The sequence below is a fragment of the Myotis daubentonii genome, chromosome 3 (genome assembly GCF_963259705.1).
Source record: "Myotis daubentonii chromosome 3, mMyoDau2.1, whole genome shotgun sequence".
Taxonomy (NCBI): Eukaryota; Metazoa; Chordata; class Mammalia; order Chiroptera; family Vespertilionidae; genus Myotis; species Myotis daubentonii.
Genome location: NC_081842.1, coordinates 21,044,025 through 21,053,953, shown reverse-complemented (window position 1 = coordinate 21,053,953; position 9,929 = coordinate 21,044,025).

The following is a 9,929-nucleotide window of genomic DNA, read 5'->3' as shown; positions in this document are numbered from 1 at the left end:
ATCCACGGGCCGATGCTCTATCCACTGAGCCAAACCGGTTAGGGCCAGAAATTCTTATATGTCATTTTCATTCATTTCTAAATAGTGTCTAATTTTTTTAAAATTTCTTTTTTGATCCATGGGTTATCTAAAAGCATGTTATTTAGTTTAAAAATACTGGAAGATTTTCCAGAGAACTTTCTGTTGTTGGTTTCTAATTTAATTCCATTTTGGTCAGAGAAAATACTGTGTATGACTTAATTTCTTTTACATTTATTAAAATTTGTTTTTATGGCTTAGAATATAGTCTACCTCAGTGAATGTTCTGCCATTGTTTTGTGGAGTATTCTATACGGGCAAATAGGTTAAGGTGGTTGATAGTATTGTTCAAGACTATTTTATTCTTGCTGATTTTCTGTTCAGTGGTTTATCAGGAATTGGGAGAATCACTATAATTGTGATTTTATTATTTCTCTTTATAGGTCTATCAGTTTTGCTTCATCTATTTTGAAGCTCTGTTATAATAGGGTCATACATTTTAGAATTGTTATAGATCACTTTATAATTATAAAATGACATTCTTTATTCCTGGTAATGTGGAAAGATAGTAAGAAGCTAGGAAAATTCTTGGGCAAGTAGAATGGGGAAACTGAGACGAGAAAATTAAACAAGGCCAAACAATTTGAATAACTTACAGCCAGCTAGTGAATGGCAAGATCTTATCTTCCCTAATCAAGGATACTTGAGAGCAAATGGTTTATACCTATCCTCCCTAACCAGGGAATATATAGTTTCAATCATCCTGGTCAGGGAAAATAGAGAACAAAGACCCAGTTAATGCCATTTGTGCCAGCCAAACTCAAGGACAGTGGAAGTCAGGGGAACAAATAACACAAACCACAGCAAAGCCAGACAGACTGAAGATAAAAGTCAAACAGTAAAGCAGACTAAAGAATAATCCTGAAGAACGTCTGTCTTCGGGAGCTCAGCCTGGCCTTAGTGCTTAAGCCCAAACTGGAGAGAGAAACCAAGATGGCGGCATAGGTTAACGCCGGAGATTGCTGCCTCGAACAACCACTTCAGAGATATAACTAAAGGACAGAACAGACATCATCCAGAACCACAGGAAGGCTGGCTGAATGGAAATTCTACAACTAGGAGGAAAGAGAATATCATACCCAGACTCAGAGGAGGCGCAGTGCTGAAGTGAAATACTCAGGTGAGGAGTGCGTGCGCGGAGCGGGCTGGCGGCGGAGGGCGCGGTTGTTGTTTTCAATCGGGAGGGAGTTTCAGACTCTGAGCTCCAGATCGGGGCGAGTCTCTAGGGACCCAGAATCAAAAGGGAGAAGCGGGACTGTCTGGCTTCAGTCGGAACTCGAAGGCAGCTTTCTCTCTGAGGTTTGCAGCGGTTGCTGGGACTCTGAGAGGCAGAGCCCTTAGGGAAGGAACTGAGAGCAGCCATAACTGCTCGCTTCGGCCCGCCCTGTAGATCCCCGGGGACCCGCCTCGCCCAAGCCCTGCGCAGAGCCATTTGCCGGATAGCCTCAGGCAAACGCTAGATTAGCACCACCCTAGAGATCCAGCAAAGAAGCTCTCCCACTGCAGACACAGCGGACTCTCATAGCCAGTTAGCCTGGAGGTCAAATCACCCCCACTATTGCCGACAACAATCAAGGCTTAACTACAACAAGACTGCGCACAAAGACCACTAGGGGGTGTACCAAGAAAGCATAAAAAATGCGGAGACAAAGAAACAGGACAAAACTGTCAATGGAGGATATTGAGTTCAGAACCACACTTTTAAGGTCTCTCAAGAACTGTCTAGAAGCCGCCGATAAATGTAGTGAGATCCTCAAGAAAACTAATGAGACCCTCGATGTTATGATAAAGAACCAACTAGAAATTAAGCATACACGGACTGAAATAATGAATACTATAAAGACTCCCAACAGCAGACCAGAGGAGCGCAAGAATCAAGTCAAAGATTTGAAATGCGAAGAAGCAAAAAACACCCAACCAGAAAAGCAAAATGAAAAAAGAATCCGAAAATACGAAGATAGCATAAGGAGCCTCTGGGACAGCTTCAAGCGTATACCAACATCAGAATTATAGGGGTGCCAGAAGATGAGAGAGAGCAAGATATTGAAAACCTATTTGAAGAAATAATGACAGAAAACTTCCCCCACCTGGTGAAAGAAATAGACTTACAGGTCCAGGAAGCACAGAGAACACCAAACAAAAGGAATCCAAAGAGGACCACACCAAGACACATCCTAATTAAAATGCCAAGAGCAAAAGACAAAGAGAGAATCTTAAAAGCAGCAAGAGAAAGACAGTCAGTTACCTACAAGGGAATACCCATACGACTGTCAGCTGATTTCTCAACAGAAACTTTGCAGGCCAGGAGGGAGTGGCAAGAAATATTCAAAGTGATGAATACCAAGAACCTACAACCAAGATTACTTTATCCAGCCAAGCTATCATTCAGAACGGAAGGTTAGATAAAGAGCTTCACAGATAAGGAAAAGCTAAAGGAGTTCATCACCACCAAACCAGTATTATATGAAATGCTGAAAGGTATCCTTTAAGAAGAGGAAGAAGAAGAAAAAGGTAAAGATACAAATTATGAACAACAAACATGCATCTATCAACAAGTGAATCTAAGAATCAAGTGAATAAATAATCTGGTGATCATAATAGAATCAGGGACATAGAAAGGGAATGGACTGACTATTCTTGGGGGGGGAAAGGGGTGTGGGAGATGCGGGAAGAGACTGGACAAAAATCGTGCACCTATGGATGAGGACAGTGGGTGGGGAGTGAGGGCGGAGGGTGGGGCGGGAACTGGGAGGAGGGGAGTTATGGGGGGGGAAAAGAGGAACAAATGTAATAATCTGAACAATAAAGATTTAATTAAAAAAAAAAAAAAGATAGAACTTGGCTGGAGATCCTGGCTAGAGAACCTGGCTAGGCTGCTGATCAACTGAAAAAAAAAAAAAGAATAATCCCAAACTCCCCTATATGCTCAGCATATTGATGCGTCAGCATATTAAAAACACACTTGCAAAGCTAATGAAAATTCAATTAAAACCCTCCCCTAAAATTCTTGCCCTCCGAAGAAAGATAAAAACCCTCAAGACAAAGATCTGGTGCAGGCTCGCTCTAGAGAACTCCCATGCCCCTTCTCGAGCATGAACTTTTTACTTCCTTCTAAACTGCAAGGATCCCCAGGACACTTACAACCAGGAGAGCAGTGGACAGCAGCAGCTCATCCCAGGCTTACCCCCGATCCTGTCTCCAAGGCCCTCTTTTTCTCTGACTTGCCAGTGAGATAAAAGCAGCCCTGCCTTGGTTCACATTTTTACTATGTTTCTAGGGAGCCAAAGCAGAACACTCCCTGGGCTCTCTCTTGTTGCTTCTTCTACCCTAAGTCCTTCTTTTGTTTCACTGTCTCCAGCTTTAATAAGTGTACTCTCAAATCACCTGGAATCCTATTGTGAAACTAGAGGCCAGGTACACGAAATTCGTGCACTTGGGGGGGGGGGGTCCCTAAGCCTGGATTGCGAGAGGGCACAGGCCAGGCTGAGGAAGCTCACTGGTGCATGATTGGGGCTGGGGAGGGACACGGGAGGTTGGCTAGCTGGGGAGGGACCATGGGAGGGCTCCAGGGCGTGTCCGGTCCATCTTGCTCAGTCCCAATCGGCCAGACCCCAGCAGCAGCTAATCTACCAGTTGGAGTGTCTGCCACCTGGTGGTCAGTGCACATCGTAGTGAGTGGTTGAGCAGCCTTAGCATATCATTAGCATATTATGCTTTGATTGGTTGAACGGACGAGCAGACACTTAGCATATTAGGCTTTTATTATGTAGGATCTTTCCTACGCAGATTCAAGAACCTGCACACTACAGGCCAGTCTGAGGCAGACCCACTCTGGGGTGGTCCTGTCTAATAACAGTAACATTTTTTACTCTAACAATTTCTTTGTGCAATATTAAAATAGCATACCTGATTTCTTGGCTGGTTCTTGGCATGATACATTTTTTGCAACTCTTCAACCTGTTTGTATCTTTATGTTTAACGTGTTTCTTTTAGGCAGCAAATAACTGGGTCTTGCTTTTTTGTCTGATCTGTCTTTTGTCAATTTCTGTCTTTTAATTGGAGTGTTAAGGTCATTCAAATTTAATGTGATCATTGATATTGTTAGGTTTATGTATATAACCTGGAGATTCTCAAGATAGTAGGCTGAGACAATTGAATGGCTCATTTCTTTTGTTTCCTGTCTTTCAGGAGTCACTGTACTTTGAAGCTTGATATCCAGTATTCTATAACCATTATTTTATATATTTTCTCTGAAGTTTTTGGTTGTTACAGGCAGAAAGGTAACAACCTGTTACACTATCTTGGGGTAAAGTAGAAATCAAAGAACTTCATTTAATGATTAGTTAAAGCATCTTAAACATGTAAAATCTTCCTTTCTTATACATATTTTTATTCAGGGGAAAAATTGCCCTGAATTCAGAACAACTTAGGCAACACAGAATAGTGATGCTGATTCTTGTAAATGTAATTGTGAGGTTTCTGGGACTAACACATTTTTAAAGAAACAATTGATAAAATCCATAGATAGATAATTCCAGATTTTATGTATATCATATCATTGAATATTTATTTCAGGTATAATCTGTGGTCATCTCATTTCATCTTTCAAAATGTTTACTATTTTAAACCTCCCATTAACAAAAAAATAACTTTTAAATGTATGAAAAATATTAGATGTCAACTTAAAATGTGGAAGTACATAGTGTTTCAAAATCCTTTTAGGATGGTATGTGAGTTTTTAAAAAATTTGTAAACAACTGCTCAAAAATAAAATTTAATCATGTATCCCTTATAAATGGCTTCCCATTGCTATCAGGATAAACTAAGTTCTATCGTTGCTTGCTTGGTACTTGGAGATTTGGCCAGCCCCTTTTTATCTTGTAGCCTGATCTTTTACCACTTTCCCCTCACTGTACTCTATAGCTATATTAAACTGCTTTATTTCCTTAAACATGAAATGTTCTCTCCTGTTTTGGGCCCTTTGAACCTAAATATCTTCTGTCTAGAATAGTTCTGTTCCCCTCCCCACAGCTCTGCAGTCTTGGGATAGATGTATCTTTCTCTTTTGTGCTCCCATAACCCTTTTCTCTTCACTAGTACTCACCACCCTCCACTGTATTTACCTGTTCACTTGTCTCTGTCCACGGAAATTCCTGGCTGCAGTATCATCCCAGTAGCAACGAGCAAATGTAGCATCCAGATACTGGTTTTTAAATACCATTCTCCAGCAATAGGAACCAGGGCTTTTTGGAGAAATGGCTGATTTTAAGACCGAGGCAAGGATAAATGACCAGAAACATTTTGTGTGTGTTTGTGTGTGCCAGAAAGTAAAGAAGTACCCAAGAATAATGGGGACATGTCAGAGGGACACAGGAGTCAATTTGAGAGGACTTTTACTGGCCAAATCTGGGACAGATCACACACACACACACACACACACACACACACACACACACACACACACTTACATAAGAAAATACCAAACTGTATTCCAAGGGGCTGAGTCAGTTTGTATTCCCACCAGAAGGGTATGAGGGTTTCAGGTGCTCCACCTCCTTACCAACACATACCTTCAATCTTCATTGTAGCCTTTAAGCAGGTGTGTGATGGTATCTCACTGATGTTGACTAACGATGATCCTTTCATGTACTTGTATGTGATCTATATCTCTGCTGAGATATCTCTTCAAATATTTTGCTCATTTTTACTGGGTTGTTTTATTATTGAGTTATAAGAGTTCTTTATACATTCTGGATACAAGTCCTTTATTAGGTTGTAACCAGAACTTTGTAACTGGAGCCCTAATAAGAACAACAATGAGCCCTAGCTGGTTTGGCTCACTGGCTAGAGCATCGGCCTGGGGACTAAAGGGTCCAGGTTCGATTCTGATCAAGGGCATGTACCTTGGTTGCAGGCACATCCCCAGTGGGCAGTGTGCAGAAGGCAGCTGATCGATGCTTCTCTCTCATCAATGTTTCTTACTCTCTGTCCCTCTCCCTTCCTCTTTGTAAAAAAATCAATAAAATATATTTTTCTTAAAAGAACAACAATGATACGAATAAAGGTACTCTCAGGCATATCTCCTCTGGCATTAGCACCTAAAATCACATCTGGTCCCTCCTTTACAGCCTTAGTCTTCAGGCTTCTGCTTCCTCCTGGGAGATGATGACCTTTGAAGACATTCAGCTGTAAAAGAGACCAGTTTCATCCACAATAAAAGTACAACCTATGGGAAGTCTCCTTTATCAATGAAATAAAATGTTTTAATCTGAAAAAAAAAGTGATGGTAAACAGATTATAGCTGCTGATTCAGTTAGGAATCCATCATTGTATCCTATATAATAAAAGGATAACATGCAAATTGACCCTAATGGGGGAACCACCAGGAACGACCAGTTGCTATGATGTGCACTGACCACCAGGGGGCAGATGCTCAATGCAGGAGCTGCCCCCTGGTGGTCAGTGCATTCCCACAGGGGGAGCTCTGCTCATCCACAAGCCGGGCTGATGGCTGCGAGCACAGTGGCAGTGGCTGCAGTCTCTCCCTCCTCCTAGGCAGCACTAGGGATATCCGACTGTGGCTTAGGCCTGCTCTCTGCCTTCAGTTGGACATCCTTCAAGGGCTCCCGGGCTGCCAGAGGGATGTCTGACTGCCAGCTTAGGCCCAATCCCCAGGGGAGCAGGCCTAAGCCGGCAGGTGGCCATCCCCTAAGGGGTCCTGGACTGTGAGAGGGCACAGGCTGGGCTGAAGCACCCCCCTGAGGGCACAAATTTTCATGCACCAGGCCTCTAGTAACTATACAAAGAAAGAAATGAATGATTAAATGGGGAGAAACTTTAAGTTTAAATTTAAGGATATCATAGAATATCAACTAGTAAGAGTCAAAGGAATAATTGAATTAGAAAATCATCATTTTGCAACCATCAAAGAAATAATAATAAATTCAGACAAGAAACATTAATGGATGGTAAAATTCATCAATGAAAGCTGGATCAAGAACAGGTTTTATTTACATTTTTCCAAAGTCTCTCCCTACAAAATCATCATTAATTATTCAAGGAAAAAGAGTAACTTTACAGTGAAGAAACCTGAAGATACCTCCTTATTCTAGTGATCAAAGTTAACATCAACAGCAGTGGAACAAATTAGCATCATGAGTCATCTGATGAATACAGTGAGATGAGCACAGAATTACTTCAGTGCTTGCCTAAAATGTGTAACCTGATTGTAAGCAGACATCAGGCAAACCCAAATGGAGGCACATTCCAGAAAATAACAGGCCTGTATTTGTTCCAGTTATCTATTTCTTTGTAACAAACACCCTAAAACCTACTGGCTTAAAACAACGCTTTATTTTACTATAGTTTGGACAAGGGGCAGCTCTTCTCTGCCCTAATGTAGAGCCCAGAGCCTGACTCTACTAGGCCTCAGCTAGAGTGGCTCAAAGGCTGGAAGCAAGAATCATCTGAAGGCTTTCCTACTTCACATCTCTGACACCTGAACTGGGAGACTCAAGCAGCTGAGGCTGCAAAAGCTACGGCCCATCTGACATCGCTGCCTCTATATGGCCTCTTCATCACCACAGTTTCAGGATAACAAGATTGCCTATATGTCAGCTCAGAATTCCAAGGGAGAGAAAACAAAAACAGAAGTGGGGGCAGCAGTGGTAGAGGGGGAGAATTAACAATCAGGTGACAACATGGATAAATTCCAATGTGTTATGCTCACTGAAAGAAGCCAGGCTCAAAAGGTTACACAGTGTATGATTTCATTTATATAACATTTCAGAAAAGGCAAAACTATAGGGGGGGAAAAACAAATCAATGGTTGCCAGGGACTGGAGGATGGGTGGAGAGACTGACTTCAAAGGAATACAAGGGCATTGTTTGGACTAATGAAACTTCCATACCTTGATTATGGCAGTGGTTATTCATTTATTTGTCAAAACTCATAGAACTATACCCTAAAATTTTACTTAGTGTACAAGTTTACTTGTATGTAAATTATACTTCAATAAACCTGACTCCCCCCCCCCACCACCACCAAATCAATGAAAAATTCTGAGAAATATATAGAAGATATAATTCAGATGATAGTGAACTGGAAACCCAGTCAAGAAATATACAGCCACACATAGATTTAGGAAGGGGCCACTAGATGGTGGTATTAATTTTTGTAATACAGCCCAGGGAAAATCATAAAGCTCAAAGATCACAGACCTGGCAGTGGAGCACTTTTGGGGAAAGTTTCCTGTAAATCCATAGTTGTAACTTCTGATATCAAGCCTTGAGCTGCATCGGTTTCTGTGATTTTGCTAACCCAGGTCTCCTAGCCTTCCACGGATTCTGGGAAGCCAGCAATATCCTTCCAGTAAAATTCTAGTTTTTGTAGTTCAGTTTTGTTTTTGTTTTCTGAAACAGGTTGAATAACAGAACTAAAAATGGCTGTTGACCAATTTATTTTTTATTTGTTTTGTTTTGTTCTTATTTTTCACTAGTGGCCCGGTGCATAAAATTCATGCATGGGGGCGGGGTCCCTCAGCCTAGCCTGCACCCTCTCACAATCCGGGACCCCTTGGGGAATGTCTGACTGCCAGTTTAGGCCAGTTTAGGGGTCGGGCCTAAACTGGCAGTCAGACATCCCTCTCGCAATCTGGGACCACTGGCTTCTAACCGCTTGCCTGCCTGTATGCCTGATCACCACTAACCACTCACCTGCCTGCCTGATTGCCCCTAACCACTCTGCCTACCTGCCTGATCACCCCTAACCACTCACCTGCATGCTTAATTGCCCCTAACAGCTCACCTGCCTGCCTGATCCCACCCATGCACGAATCCATGCACTGGGCTTCTAGGGGTATAATGAACTACCAATATCAGCAAACATCAATAATCATTGATGATCTGCTTTTCTTTCCTTTTTTTCTAAGAAGGGGAGGATGGGAGAGAGAGCGAGATAAACATTGATTTGTTGTTTTACTTATTTATGCATCTTTGTTTGATTCTTAATATGTACCCTGACCAGGAATAGAACTCACACCTTGCTGTATCTGGACGATGCTCTAACTAATTGAGCTACCCAGTCAGTGTAATAATCTGCCATTCTTAATTTATCAAACCACCACCCCAACACCCATGCAAGTATTTTTTTACAATTCCTTTTTTAATGAGATAAAATTTACATATTTTGAAACGCACAGATTTTTAAAAGTAGACCTTTTTGAAAAGTTTTAGGGGGAAAAAAGCAGTGTTAGGTTCACAGCACAATTGAGCAGAAAGTACAGAGAATAATTATTATTTACTGCCCCCCCCCCCAATCTCCACTCATACATAGCCTCCTCCATTATCAACATCCCTCACAGAGTGGTATATTTGTGACAATTGATGAAGCTACATTGACACGCCATTATCATCCAAAGTTCATAGTTTACATTAGGGTTGACTTGTATAGGCTACAGGTTTGGACAAATAGATGACGTATGACTGCCATTATAGTCAGTACGGTATCATACAAAGTAGTTCCACTTCCCTAATCATCTATGCTCATCCCTCCCTCCCCTTAACTCCTGCTGAAATGCACACATTTTAACTGTACAATTCCAATGTTTTTTAAGGACCTGTTTTGGAAGTTTCAATAGCATAGTAGCAAAAAGAAAAAGGAAAGGTTGTATTTAATTTTTTTGTCAACCTACACCTAACCAGGAGAAAAAATACCAAGAATCAGTTTGGTCAACCTTAGCCAAGTGGCCTATAAGAATTAACTCATCATTTCATCTTTTGTTGTCAGTTACAAGACGTATCGGTTATTGTGTGGACTCTCCTGATCGGCCTGTAAATAGTTGAAGAAAATT